Source organism: Canis aureus, chromosome 26, assembly GCF_053574225.1.
Source record: "Canis aureus isolate CA01 chromosome 26, VMU_Caureus_v.1.0, whole genome shotgun sequence".
NCBI lineage: Eukaryota > Metazoa > Chordata > Mammalia > Carnivora > Canidae > Canis > Canis aureus.
In genome coordinates this window covers 22,284,134-22,298,617 of record NC_135636.1, presented here as the reverse complement: position 1 = coordinate 22,298,617, position 14,484 = coordinate 22,284,134, and the positions used below count along the sequence as shown (strand labels likewise).

The following is a 14,484-nucleotide window of genomic DNA, read 5'->3' as shown; positions in this document are numbered from 1 at the left end:
TAGAGGCAGTCCCTGCCCTCAAGCTTCTAGACGAAAGTAGTGGATTTTGTAATAAAGTCATTAGTTTTTACAAATGTTCCCAAGCCATGCAAGTGTTTTCAAATTCTGACAGGCCAGGACTGGTCATGTGAAGTTTTGTCTCACCTCTTCCGAGGTCCCTCCAGAAGGATAGCCAGTACACTTTATTACTGGTGCTTCCAGCCAAGTTACCCACCCTGAGCAACTGCTCCTCACCTTCTTCATAGGTCCCCACATATAACTGGTCCAAATACACCCACCCATGCTCCCACGCCCCTTTCTGATAAGCCTCTAGAAAGTAGCAGGTGCCACATGTGCCCATATGTATAGAACCCCACCATGCAAATGACAACAGTATTTTTGCTTCTACCAGGGAATTTGCTAACAGTTGCCTCTAAGATCTGACCCTTAGAATCAATGATGGTTCATCAATTCCATTAAAAAATAATAGCCGGAATTAATGTGTTGGTTTTTTTTTTTTTTTTTTTTTTTTTACATTGAGTGCTTCTACACAGTACAATGCTATACCACAACTATTCATGCTTCAAAAAAAACTGTTCAGGGACGCCTGGGTGGCCCAGAGGTTTAGCACCTGCCTTCAGCTCAGGGAGTGATCCTGGAGTCCCAGGATCGAGTCCCACATCAGGCTCCCTGCATGGAACCTGTTTCTCCCTCTGCCTATGTCTCTGTCTCTCTGTCTCTCTCTGTCTCTCTCTCTCTCTCTCTCTCTGTGTCTCTCATGAATAAATAAATAAAACCTTAAAAAAAAAAACCTATTCATTACATGAGCGTGTGTAATAAAATTTTAGGTGAAAACTCAGAGTACAAACATCTAAGGGCAGTGTCTCTGTTTTTTATAAAACAAAGAAAATATAGAAATACACAGAAAAAATACCAGAAATATATAATCCCTAATGTTAAAGTAATTATGGCTGGGTGGGTAGATTTTCCAGAAAATTTACAGTGACCAACTACTGCTTTTATAATAAGAAAAAAATCCACAGCTATTATTTTTAATTCCTCTCTTGGCACGTACCAGCCTGGCACATACATCCTCGAGGATCTTGTCTGTAGCGTTTTCTCAAACTTCAGTACAGCTTTGGAGGGTGTACCACGTGCCAGGCTCCATGCATGGCACTTGGCATCTAAGGCCTTGCTCTGACCTTCATAAGCTCCCCTTTTAGAAACCTGATATCCAGAGACATTCTGGCACTTGTCCAAAGTCACACAAATGGTATGTTCCTCAGAGTATACTGTGGAAACTGTTTGCCTTTGGTTTGCGATGATACTTGAGTTAGACCTCAGAGGTACCAGGCCTGAGGCACAGCTTATGGCTTCTGTGAATGGTACCCCCCTGGTACACTGTGGGGCTCCAATTTCAGGGCAGTTAGCTGACTGACCCCAAGGAGAACCTAGCAGTGTCAGCAATCTGAAAAGCAAACCAGGTCTAAAATGCCTCTTCCCCCAGACAGACCCTCTATTGCTCACTGTCCCATACAGGCCCCCACCCTTGCACTATTTCAGAGAAGCCAGGCCCAGGGGTTGTGCACGGATGGTGGCCACCTCCAATTAAGCCATGATCCTCTAGAGCCCTAAAGCATGGGTCACTGCCTGTGGAGGCCCCATACTAGAGGCCACCAGGGTAGTTATGGGCTGGGAGCCTTTTTCTCCCGGACTGTTCTAGCACATCCGCCCCTTTGCCCCCTAAAAACAAACAAGCCCATAAACAAAACCAAGATCATTATCTGGGACACCTGGGTGGCTCATGAATAAATAAATAAAATCTTAGAAAAAAAAAGAAAAAGGAAATACAGTCTCCTTCCTCACTGGTTTTCTGGTCTGTGAGTCAAGACAATGCAAGGCCACCTGGCATACAACTGGGAGGGCCTGGAATCCATGGCCTTCTCCTGTGCTTTGGTGTTAGGGCCTTGGGAGGGTGAGCTTGGGCCGTAAAGAAACTTGAATGGACACATTCCATATGTGGGCGGCCATTGTGAGTAGAGTGATGGGCACGCTTAGCATTCAGAATTTGGTTGCATGGGAGAATAGGATCCTACCAGCTTTCTGTGGCACCCACTGAATTGCAGCTAACACTCAGACTTAGTTAATTAACTCAAAATCAGCATAACCCCGAGCCAGGTGTGTTTGCAGTGTATTGTTGTGTGGGAGGAACATTATCGGGCTTAGAGTTTTAGATCTTCATAAGTAGGAGCCAAACTAAACAACTTTGGGTGACCGTGAAACTCTTCATTCTGTGCCAGCCATGGGGGCGTAGTGGCTGGATTTCAGGGGCTGTCTCCAGCATGGAAGCGTTTCTACTTGTTCTACAATGGGTGCCATGAAGTAGGCCCCTTGGCAATCCTGAGTGGAGTGGAGGGCAGTGGCCCAGTCTGTTGAGGGCACACAGATGATGATGATATTTCCATTATGAGAAGTGAGTGTGTGAATGTGGGGTCCTCATAAGACCATCACAGTCCTGGAAATGCCTTGGAACCATGTTGATAGTGATGTGGATACACTGCTATATTTCTAGAAAGATGAGATTATGGGCTGAATTGTGTTCCCACAAAATTTATATGTCAAAGTCCTACCTCCCAAACCTCAAAATGACTATATTTGGAGGTAGGGCCTTTAAAGAGTTCATTTAAAGTTAAGTTAAAAAGAGGCCATTAGGGTGGGCTCTCATTCACTGTGACTGGGGTCCTTATGGAAAGAGATTCAGACATGGACACGCAGAGGGAAGACTATGTGAAGACACAAGGAGAAGATGGCCATGTACAAGCCAGGGAGAGAGACCTCAGGAGAAACCAACCCTGCTGACACCTAGATCTCAGACTTTTGGCCTCCAGAATTGTGAGAAAATTCGTTTCTGTTTTTTTGGATTTTTTTTAAGCCACCCAGTCTGTAGTAATTTGTTAGGGCAGCTCTAACAAACTAATAGTGATGGTATAATCAGAGAATGGGGTCTTAGAGAAATTGGGTCATTTAAGAGTGCTAAGGGATGGAAGTATTGAAAGTTGACATCTTTGCCCAGTACAAAACAGATAATGATCTTGTGGGATTTTTTAAAGATTTTATTTATTTATGAGAGACGCAGAGACATAGGCAGAGGGAGAAGCAGGCTCCCTGCAGGGAGCCCAAAGTGGGACACAAGCCCAGGACCCCAGGATCATAACCTGAGCCAAAGGCAGATGCTCAACCACGGAGCCACCCAGGTACCCCTGTATTTCCCTTTTCTACCAATGCCACATTTGTCCCATTCCCCTGCATGTCTCTGAATCTCCTTTTACTCCAACCTTCTGAGGAGGACTTTATTCTCCAGGCAATCTGAAGACCCTTTTCTCTACATTGCCTTCCAGGAGGCAGCTGATAGACATGCACATTTGGTTTGTTATTTCCAGAGTGTCACAGAGACATTAAGGCTGTGGTGGAATGGCCCAGAAGGAGGGTTCCTGCTTCCAGTGAGGGCCATTAGGCAGGGCTAATGTTTCCTCAAGAAACATCCTCAGAGCTTTGAAGAATGAAGAAATGAATGAATGAATGAATGAATGAATGAATATATGTTCAATCAAGCCCAGATTTTCCCCCACAAAGTCTGCGAGAGACCATTTTTTAGCTTTGAGAATTTTAGGAGCAATATTTTGCACTGCCAACTATGGAAGAAGTTCACTGTGGTTCTGCTAAACACCTAATTTCCACCAGCTTGGGCAGCCACGTTCGCCACAATTTGCCAGGAGATGAACTCATTGCATAAACCAGGCTGGGCTGTTGGCTCTGTCCAGACAACTTACGGAAAATGCGAAGTGAAAGCCACCATCTTGTTTTTGACATACTCACCTGCAGAGTAACTGAACAACAGAAACAGTGTTTTGTTCCACATCTCCCAGTCTGCCATAGTAAAACAAGAGTATCAAGTGGAAGAGCATTTGTACCCTACAGGGTGAAGGGTGTAGACCATAAATAATTTCTCATACGTTAAAAGGCTGAATGAAGTTCTGATCCATGCTACAATGTGGATGAACTATGAAAACATGATGTCAAGTAAAAGATAATGATTCCACTTATGTCTCTTTATTGTAAGATTCTGGAATAGGCAAATGTATAGAGACAGAAAGAAGATTATGGGTTTCAGGGGTTGGAGAGAGGTGGGGAAATGAGAAGGAAGTGTTAATGGGTATGGGATTTCTCTCTGGTTTGATAAAAATATTCTAAAAGTAGATTGTGGTACATAATGAACAAGTCTGTGCTGAATATCACTGAATTTACACCATGAAATGATTAATCTTATGGTATGTGAATTATATCTCCATTAAGCTGTTTTTGTTTTTTTGTTTTGTTTTGTTTAAGCATCAAATTACCTACCTAAAAAGAAGTGGTGAGGGCAATCCTCTCGGGTCCTTTCCCTCTTCAGGAGCTTGGTACTATCACTCAATAAACCTTACTAACACACACACATACACGCACAGAAAGAAGTGGTGAGAGGGTAGGGGGCGGTATAGGCATTTATTTGAGACTTAATCTAATTAAGTACATTTCAGCCCACTTGTTTTTCTCACCGGTGTTCCAGAAAACAGTCTGTACAGAAGCACTAATAGCCTTTGGTCCACTGTGCTTATAAACACTTGGCGCAAAGCCTTTTCTGGCCACAAAATCAAAGCCTTACTCAACAAAAGCTGAAAAATGTAATATGATATTCTTGGCCTTGAGAAGGTGAGCACAGAGGCCTGTACTCTGCATATGGCTTCATTACCAGTGGGCTGAAAACAACCTCGGGTTGGGTAGTTTTGTTTGGGAGTTCTTTGGCCAGGACCTGTTGAACAGTAGTGTCCCAATGACCTTAGCAGGGAGTATTTGAATAAGAATGAGCTTTTTAAATAATAATAAATAAATAAATAAATAAATAAATACTCTTTCAGAAATTTTTTTTAGATTTTGTTTATTTATTAGACAGAGAGAGCAAGCACAAGCAGGAGTAAGGGCAGACTGAGAAGCAGATTCCTCGTTGAGCAGGGAGATTGATGCAGGGCTCAATCCCAGGACTCTGGGATCATGACCTGAGATGAAGTCAGCCACTTTACCAACTGAGCCACCCACGCATCCTCTTCCAGAAATTTCTAACTACTTTATAACTACTTAACCTGGTTAAGCAGTTATCAAAAATCCAACCTTTAAAAAAAAATGAAGTCTGCCTTTAAAAAAAAAAAGTGGGCACAGCAATATTTAGCCACAGAGTGTTTGAGTTTAAAACCTGCTTGCCCCTCCTGTGATACATTATCCTAAAAGACCTGCTGGTATCGTGTGCTAACAAAATCATTAGCAGGTTCTGCCGTATGTAGCTGAAACTCAAACCCTTTAATTAGTGTTAAATACCAGATTTCTCCAGGAAAAGCTGTGTGTGTTTGATGAATGAATGAATGAATGAATGAATGAATGATTGAATCAATCAATCAATCAATCGATGAGTAAAGGACCCGTGGACTTGTTTCATGCGCCAGTTTTTGTAATGAGTCTAGTGATTGCCTTTTCTACTAGATTACAAATTATACCTCATACAGACACTTCCAAAACCTTGCTTCTACCTAATGGAAACTTTACCCTTTTCCCCAAAGTTGACATTTCTCCTGACTTGTCCATCTGCCCAGTGGAGGTAGCCCCAGCTGCTCCTTCTCCACTTCATAGGAAAGTCATGCAGATGAGTAAGGACATGCCCTTTCATCCTATGTGCTAACTCTTTGGCAAGACTGGGTGGTGTGAATACCAGGTTTTGAGAAACGGAAGCCCTTGTTTGAACCTTAGCTTCTGAACTCCCCACATTACATCCCTCTTACTCACCTTGACCTGCTTGCCTTCTTCGGAGGCCTTGCTGGAGCCTTTATGAGCCATACGGCCCATCTGAATCACACATGTGATGTTTTGGTTTTCCCTCCACTGGCTCTCCTATTTGTCTTTCCCTTCTGCATTTATTTTTTTTTAAGATTTTATTTATTTATTTGAGAGAGAGAGAGAGAAAGAGAACAAGAGAACATAAACAGGGGTAGTGGCAGAGGTGGAAGGAGAAGCAGTCTCCCCACTGAGCAGGGAGCCCGATATGGGGCTCGATCCCAGGACCCTGGGATCACGACCTGAGCAGAAGGCAGAAGCTTGACTGACTGAGCCACCCAGGCACTCCTCCTTTTTGCATTTATACCTGTTTCTTCCTTTCTGTGTGTCATTGTGCACCTCTGTATCACTTCCACTTGGGGTCAGGAGATAAGCAAAGATGGAAGAGGGGCATTGGTTTGTGTCCAGCTGGAAAATCTGAAATGTTTCCCTATGGCAGCTAAAATGAAGGGGCAAGAGGACTCAGTCATCACTTGAAGTCAAGGACATCTGTGCATTGTTCAGGAAATAGTAGTCCTTCCTCCATACCACAGAGCTGAGTCAAATGGGAAAACTTGCAGGGCAGAAAGCGTTATGAAAGAAATCCAACCGAATACAAGAGAAGTCAACTGTCCCCATCTCTCCCTTGCCCCTTGCAGCCCTCTTGGTGGCAATCCAATCTTCCATTTGTGCACCTGTAATAGGATGCTACCCCCAGCCATCTTCACATCCCTTCAAACACTGGCTTCATGCTCTTCCTCCCAGGCAGTCAACTCTACAGACTTCCACCTCAAGATCACTATTTCCTCTATACTCTGATCATCTCTGCCTGGTACATACCATCACAAATACTGAGCCAATGGGCTGTTGCATGGATCACAAATACTGGCAATCACAATTTATGCCCATTGTTTTCCCAAGCCTAATTTTACAAGGTATATTCAAACGCAACACAAAACCTTGCCTTAGTGTCCTCTTTTCTCATGCTTTTCCCTCCACCTAGAATATCTTCCCTGCCCTCTCTCCACTATTCATACAAACTTCTCTTTATATATTAATACCCAGCTGAAATATCTATCGCTACTGTGGATCATTTTGTGAGTCGGGGGAAGCCTATGAACCCTATGCAGAATAATGCTTTTAAATGCACAGAATAAAAATACAGAGATCACAGAGGAAACCAATTATACTAAAATATAATTATCAAAAGGTTTTGCACTGAACAAATTAAATTTTTTTTCAAACTCCCTAATAAGATCTACTGGTGGACCTAATAACTAACATAATTTCACAATGGTAAATTTAAGGGATATTTCAAGATCTGCTACACCTACACATCTGAAGGACCTTGTCCTGGCTTGGCCCATACTTTCCCTGTTAGCACTGAAAAATCCCATGTCCTGGGAGCCAATCTCAATCCCAAGGGACAGTTGGTCACTCAATTGTTGTCATTGTTTATTTAAAAATGAAATCTCCGGGCAGCCCCAATGGCATGGCGGTTTAGCGCCGCTTGCCTCCCGGACGTGATCCTGGAGACCCCGGATCAAGTCCCACGTCGGGCTCCTTGCATGGAGCCAGCTTCTCCCTCTGCCTGTGTCTCTGCCTCTCTCTCTGTGCCTCTATGAATAAATAAATAAAATCTTAAAAAAATAAATAAAAACAAAAATAAAAATGAAATCTCCAATACAGAGAGGCCACAAAGCAGGAGGTGCGTGGGGAACCCCAGAGCCCTCTTCCACAGCTGACTCTAAGTTGTTTGAACAACTTTGAGAAAGTGCCAGTTTCTACTAAAGCTGAACAGACACCTATTAATTGACACAGCATTTCTATTCCTGAGCATTTGCCCAACAGAAATGAGAGCTTATGTTCACCACGAGATGTATGTAAGAATTTTCATAGCAACTGCATTAATAAATAGTCTCAAACAAGGAACACTTACATGTTCATCAAGAGGTAAGTAGATAGGTGGGTGGCTCAGTGGTTGAGCGTCTGCCTTCAGCTCAGGTCATGATCCTGAGGTCCCAGGACCCCAAGATCGCATGGGGCTCCCTGTGAGGAGCCTGCTTCTCCCTCTGCCTGTGTCTCTGCCTCTCTCTCTCTCACTGTGTGCCTATCATAAATAAAATAAAATAAATTTTAAAAAATTGAAAAAAAAAAAAGAATCTTTCTGTGGTGAGCAAAAAGAGAATTAAAAAAAAAAAAAAAAAGAAATAAGTAGATAGGGTGCCTGAGTGGCTCAGTCAGTTAAGCATCTGCCTTCAGCTCAGGTCATGATTCAGAGTCCTGGTATGGAGCCCTGCCTTGGGCTTCCTGCTCAGTGGGGAATCTGCTTCTCCTTCTCCTTCTGCCCTTCCCCCCTGCTCCTTGTCTCTCTTTCTCCCTCTTTCTCTCTCTCTTTTGTGCATTCTCTCTCTCTCTCTCTCTCAAATAAATGAAATCTTTAAAAAAGAGATAAATAAATAGGTAAATTATGGTCTATTTATACAACCGTATACCATACAGGAATGAGAAGTGAAAAATAACACCTCCAGGCAGCAATACTGATGAATGTCACAAACATAATGGGGCTTAATAAAACCCAGACACAAACGAGCACTTACTGCATCTTTTCATCTTTATAAAATACAAAAGAAGGTGAAACCAGCCTGGGCATTAGAAATCACGACTGTGGATGCCCTTTGGGTGGGTGGGGGGACAGCCATGAGGGTCTGGAACATCCTGCTAGTTACACAAGATTGTTCAGTTTGTGAAAATTTATTGAATTGTGCACTTTTCTGCATGTATGTTATGCTCCATTAATAGCATTATTTTATTGTTTGAGATTTTATTTATTTATTCATGAGAGACACAGAGAGAGAGTCAGAGACACAGGCAGAGGGAGAAGCAGGCTCCATGCAGGGAGCCCAATGTGGGACTTGATCCCGGGACTCCAGGATCACACCCTGAGCCGAAAGCAGACACTTAACCACTGAGCCACCCAGGTGTCCCCAATAATAGCATTATTTTTAAAAATTTGGATCCTCCATCCCTATTTCCTGCCAGATCTTGTCCCTACAGCCATCAGTACCAAGAAGTGACCTCGGCTTGCATTTTCCAGTTTAGATGGCTCTGTGTCTCGGATGCTACTCTTGTCTACACTTGACAGTGCTCCAATCTTTTCCCCTTTCTCTATCACAGACCCAGCCTCTGGCACGAACCTCCATCAGCCTCAGCTAGTTGCCTTCACAATAGTAAATGCTGCATTGGTATTTCTGGCAGGCCAGTAATTAACATGTTAATGCATGCCCAGGTATTAACAAGCTCTTAGATCTTAGCTGATCACACTTCATACTGCTTCGGTGGGAAGGATTTGTATTGGATTCTGTGACTGCAACATTGTCAAGCAATGTTTGACGTAAACAGTGGTGGTGGAGGCAAGGGGCATGATGCCTCTTACACAAACATGGAGACCCATTCCCACCGGAACTTCGGCCTCTCCCAAAGATGTCTGGTAAATACACCATTTATTCTCTGAGACAGAGGACAGCTTACTAATGAAGAAGGCTAAGCTCTCTCTTACAGATGAGAACTGAACTGACTCGAGGCAGAGGATGACAAGGTGAGGATTAGAACCTGGGTCTCTGGGTGACTCAGTCCATCAAGCTTCCAACTCTTGATTTCAGCTCAGGTCGTGATCTCATGAGTCATGAGATTGAGCCCCACGTTGGGCTACATGCTTGGCAGAGAGTCTGCTTGAGGATTCTCTCCCTCTGCCCCTCCCAAATTCTCTTTTTCTCTTCATCTCTCTCAAATAAATAAATAAATCTTTTTTAAAAAATGATAAAGAACCTAGGCCTTGGTTCCCACTCCTTCTCCTAGCAGTATCTCCAGGGCTTCCCCTGAGAATGAAAGCCACCCCGGGTAACAAAAGGGCCCCTACTCTGACAATAGCTACTCCTTTCCTCTTCCCTTCTTTCTATTTTATCTTATTTTATTTTATTTTATTTTATTTTATTTTATTTTATTTTATATTTGTTTCTTCCTTTCTCTGATCTTTCTATCCATCTTAAAGAGAGAGAGTGAGTAGAGGAAAGTGGAGTCAGTCCCTAAGCAGACTCCATGCTGAGCATAGAGCCGGACTCAGGGCTCAATCCTACAACCCTGGGATCATGACCTGAGCTGAAACTAAGAGGCAGATGCCCAACTACTTTGCCACCCAAGGTGCCCCCACAATATAGCTAGCACCTTTCACCTGTTTCAGGTAAACCTCACCCCGGGGCAGGCCTCTCTCCTTTTGAACATTTTCCGGCATATCAGAGAGGACAAATTGCACATCAAATCATCCGGTTAATTATTCTTCTAAAAAAACATCAGGGATCCCTGGGTGGCGCAGCGGTTTGGTGCCTGCCTTTGGCCCAGAGCGCGATCCTGGAGACCCAGGATCGAATCCCGCGTCGGGCTCCCGGTGCATGGAGCCTGCTTCTCCCTCTGCCTGTGTCTCTGCCTCTCTCTCCCTCTCTCTCTGTGACTATCATAAATAAATAAAAATTTAAAAAAATAAAAAAACATCAGAAAGAAGTGAGAAAAGTGGTGGGTGGCCAAGTGAGGAACTTCCACATGGTGGCTGAGGCTGGTGCTCTGGGCCCTTCTTGGGGTCTCCAGGCTGGAGTTTCTTCCCTTTCCTAGGGCACCCCTTTCTGGGCCACCTTAAAACACAGTCTTCACCCCATTACCTGTGCTCTAGAGCTTTGATGGCTCTCTTCTCATTTACAAACATCCTATTCCACAAACATCTGGGGACACAAGATGAGTAACTTCCCTCAGTGGTCACAGATATGCCACAAGATTCCCCATCCTCATGTACTACCTCCCAACCCTGACGCACCACTTCCCATCACCGCCTCCCCCTGCGTGCATCATTCCACCTCCGTGCCCTGAATCAGCTCCACAAAGCTCAGCACCCAGCACCTACTGTGGTCTGAGCGAGGAAGGCAGAGAACTGGGGTAAATGACCCTTTGATTAGAGAAGCATTTGCTTCCTCCATGGCCTCCTGTTACACTTCTAGGCAATGGTACCCCAATGGAATTTCAACCACTGCCATGATAGGTCTTCACGTGCTACCCTTGATTTTTAAAAAACCAATTCTAAAACTGTTGCCTTTAACTATTGCCTGTTAATTTTCCTCGTGTTGCCTCTAGATATCATGACCTGCTGCGATTTGGAGTGTTCAGCCTGCCTCTGGCACACAGCCCACCTTGGCAGCTGTGATCCATGTGCAGCTGTCCTCAATCAAGTCCTATCCTCAACCAAGTTGCAGATAAGAAGGAATAAAGGGAATTTAGTTGCTTCTAGATTCTAGGCACTGTGCTATGTGTGGGGCAAGTGGGACGTGGTCCTTTGGCTTCTGTGAGCTCAAATGAACATATGAACAGCAAGGGTGCCCCACGTGGCTATTTGGCTATGCATCAATTGCTCTGGGACCCCAAAGGAAGACTCCTGACATTGCTAAGAATGGGCAAGCTATAGAGGAAGGTGGTATTTAAAATTTGTGCAAAGATCAAAATGTTAAGAATATGAAAGCTGAACATACTCTATGACCTAGCAAGTCTCCCCTCTGTGTACATCCAACAGAAAAGTGATCACACTCCACCAAGAAGCACATGCCAGAATCTTCGTGACAACATTGTTCAGAAGAGAGCTCAAACCAGAAACCGCCCAATGCCCACCATGAAGGGAATGAAGAGGAAAATTGTGGAGTAGTCTCACAATGGAATGAACCATTGACAAGTACGCACAATGTGGGTGAATCTACAAGGCCCAATTTGAGCAAGACAGACACAATAAATTATGTTCTATGTAATTCTATTTATATGAATTATTTAAAAAGGCAAAACTAATCGAGGGTGTAATAAGTCAGGACAGTGGTCAGCACAGGCAGTGACCCAACGGGGAGACGCTTTGTGCACACTGTCATTGTTCATTTTCTTATTCTGGGTGCAGGCTACATGAGTGTGTTCAGTTTGTAAAAATGTATAATGCTGTATACTTTGGATACGTTCATGATATGGATAGTAGACTTCATAAAAATAAAGAAATTGAGTATGGCTATTCAGACAGCTACACAACTATCTTACAAGTATTATTTTCAAAAATATTAATGGATTATTTATCATTTCAATTATTTCTCTACCAGTAGGCCGTGAGCTGCCTTAGCTGCCTTAGCTAGGTTTATGCTGCCCCTCCTTTGGCACAGCATAGTCCAAACACATAACAGTTGATAAATCTTAAAGAAGCCAAGATACAGTGAGTGATCTTGCCACACACTAACTCTCTGGGTACAGTTGGGCATGGCATCTTGGTCTTAATGACCACTGTATTTATAAGTGCTCTCTAAAGGTCCAAGCTCTAATCAAACTAGGAACTGATAGTATGACCCACTCACGCATTCTAGACCTCAGCCTTTCCTTGCCATTTTTTTTTTGTATTCACATAATTTTCTACTGCTCATACATTCTAGAGAAACCCATTAGAGTCCCTTGCATCATGGAGCACCCAGCCCTGTTGGGTCAGTCTTGTTCTTCCTGTTTAATCAAGGACAACCCACATTCATTGATATTCCTCATATAGCTGTTGATGCCAGAAGACATGATTCACTTGGCCCTAGCCTCTCAGCTCATGTAGAGACTGATGCTCTCTCACTAATTCCTTGGCTGTTTGTTTGTTCATATTTGTAGGTGGGGAGCAGGCGCCAGGCCGGATTGGGGCAGTTTTGCATCTGGATAACAGTTTTCTTGCCTTGTTTGCAGCTTTCAGAGCTCCTCCCACCTTCTCCAACATTTCCACAGCCTTCCATGCTCCTCTGTGCCTCTTTGTTCGCTGACAAGAGGAATCTGCAGCCTCATCAGCTCTGAACCAACCTCCCACCACCTGCCGGGCAAAGTCCTTCTCAGAAAGCAAATAGAAAGAAGAATGGAGAGGCCTAGAGATGCTCACACCAGATGAGGACCGGCAGAGTAGATGGTACACCGAGTTCAGAACAGGGCAATGGACCCACGCTGGGGGACAGTTTTGCCCTCCTGGCTCAGTGACCTTGGGCCTATCTAGCTTCATGACCTCACAGTGCAAAGAAGCTAAACTAGAGAATTCTGAACCCTTTCCAGCCCTAAATGCCCCCAACTCTAACCTTTGTACTAGGGACCCCTGGGTGGCTCAGTGTTTAAGCATCTGTCTTTGGCTCAGGTCATGATCCTGGGGTCCTGGGATCGAGTCCTGCATCAGGCTCACAGCAGAGAGCCTGCTTCTCCCTCTGCCTATGTCTCTGCCTCTCTCTGTGTCTCTCATGAATAAATAAATAAAACCTTTTTAAAATAATAATAAATAAAACCTTTGTACTGACACTTGTCTCTGGACAGAGAAATATTAGGTGGGGTTTGTTTTTGTTCTTGTTTTTTTGTCTCTTCTGCATTTTGCAAATAGTTTACAGGGAGCTTGCACTGCTAAAGTGTGTGTGTGTGTGTGTGTGTGTGTGTGTTCACAAGACCAAAAAGTCTCTGATTCTAGGAAGAAAACGAAAAAAGTTTTTAAAAAAATGGAAATGCAATAAATTTTAAAAGAAAAGGCAGAGGAGAAAGAAAGGCCCACTAGAGACCCCAAATCCCTGCAGGGGCTAGTTTTGGCGGCGGGGTTTCCCCCCACCCCACCAGGGTGAGAGGTCTTTGTGAACTCATAGTGCCATCTGCTGGTCATTCTGAGAGCTAACCACTTCAGCGTGGTTCGCAAAAAGACTTTGAAGTGAATCCAGCCAACATCGCTGGTTCACGTTCAGAATAAAGATCATATTCCCTTCACAGGCTAATCTCACTCCGTATTTTCCTCCAGAATTCACTTCTGATTTCACATTGCAGTAATAACTGGAACAGAGACACGTGGGTAAGTCCCTTCTCTACAAAGAATGGTCACCCAACAACTATGCCCTGGCTGGCTCTCCAGCTCTTCACCCTGCCACTCCGAGGAAACCCACTCTCAGCCCCAACACGTTTGAGAAGGGCTGGTTTCGTCTCCATCTGCATCTGTCCCATGGGTTTCCATATCGCTTAACTTTTTAGCCTTGGACTCGTTCCGTGGCTCAAGCATTCCTGCATGGCAAAAAGCCTCAAATGCTGGCCAGGCCTCCTGTGTGTCCCTCAAGCCAGCATGGACCCTGCTTTTGCACCTCCCCAAAGGAAGTTCAGTACCTCGCTCTCTGGGGGTCCCCGCTGGGAGAGGACGTGTGGCCCAGCTGCTCTCGCACTTTCTTCTTGACCAGACCCTTCCCATAGAGGCTGCAAGGCAAAAGCCCCTTTGCTGCCTGAGGCTGGTCTTCAGGTGCAGGATGGCATATATACCCAGCAACACCCTCTGTTGTGGATACTGATGGGAAAGCGTTTTCCTTCTAACACTGCTCCTTTCAGTTCTACAAGGCTCCTCTCAAAATACCAGTCTTAAAAACAACTCTAACCAGACTCTGAACAGATGCATACATCCATCTGTCCAGCTGTGACACTGTGGCATCATAACGTCCCCAGTTTCTGGCAAAGAGCTTCTAAAACCTTGTGGATTCCTGAGTGAAGGGGTGATCGGAGTTATCT

At 44.3% G+C, this 14,484-nt stretch overlaps 1 long non-coding RNA gene across 2 annotated transcripts; it reads left to right on the top strand.

Annotated features, from left to right (window-relative positions):
* The first annotated feature begins 10,525 nt into the window (after positions 1-10,525).
* LOC144298807 (uncharacterized) lies at positions 10,526-13,254 on the top strand. Of its 2 annotated transcripts, none has more exons than XR_013365694.1 (2): positions 10,526-11,644; positions 12,664-13,254. It is a non-coding gene; the product is annotated as an uncharacterized LOC144298807 (long non-coding RNA). The 2 variants fall into 2 exon arrangements; XR_013365695.1 differs by having other exon boundaries at positions 10,526-11,655.
* The last annotated feature ends 1,230 nt before the right edge of the window (positions 13,255-14,484 follow it).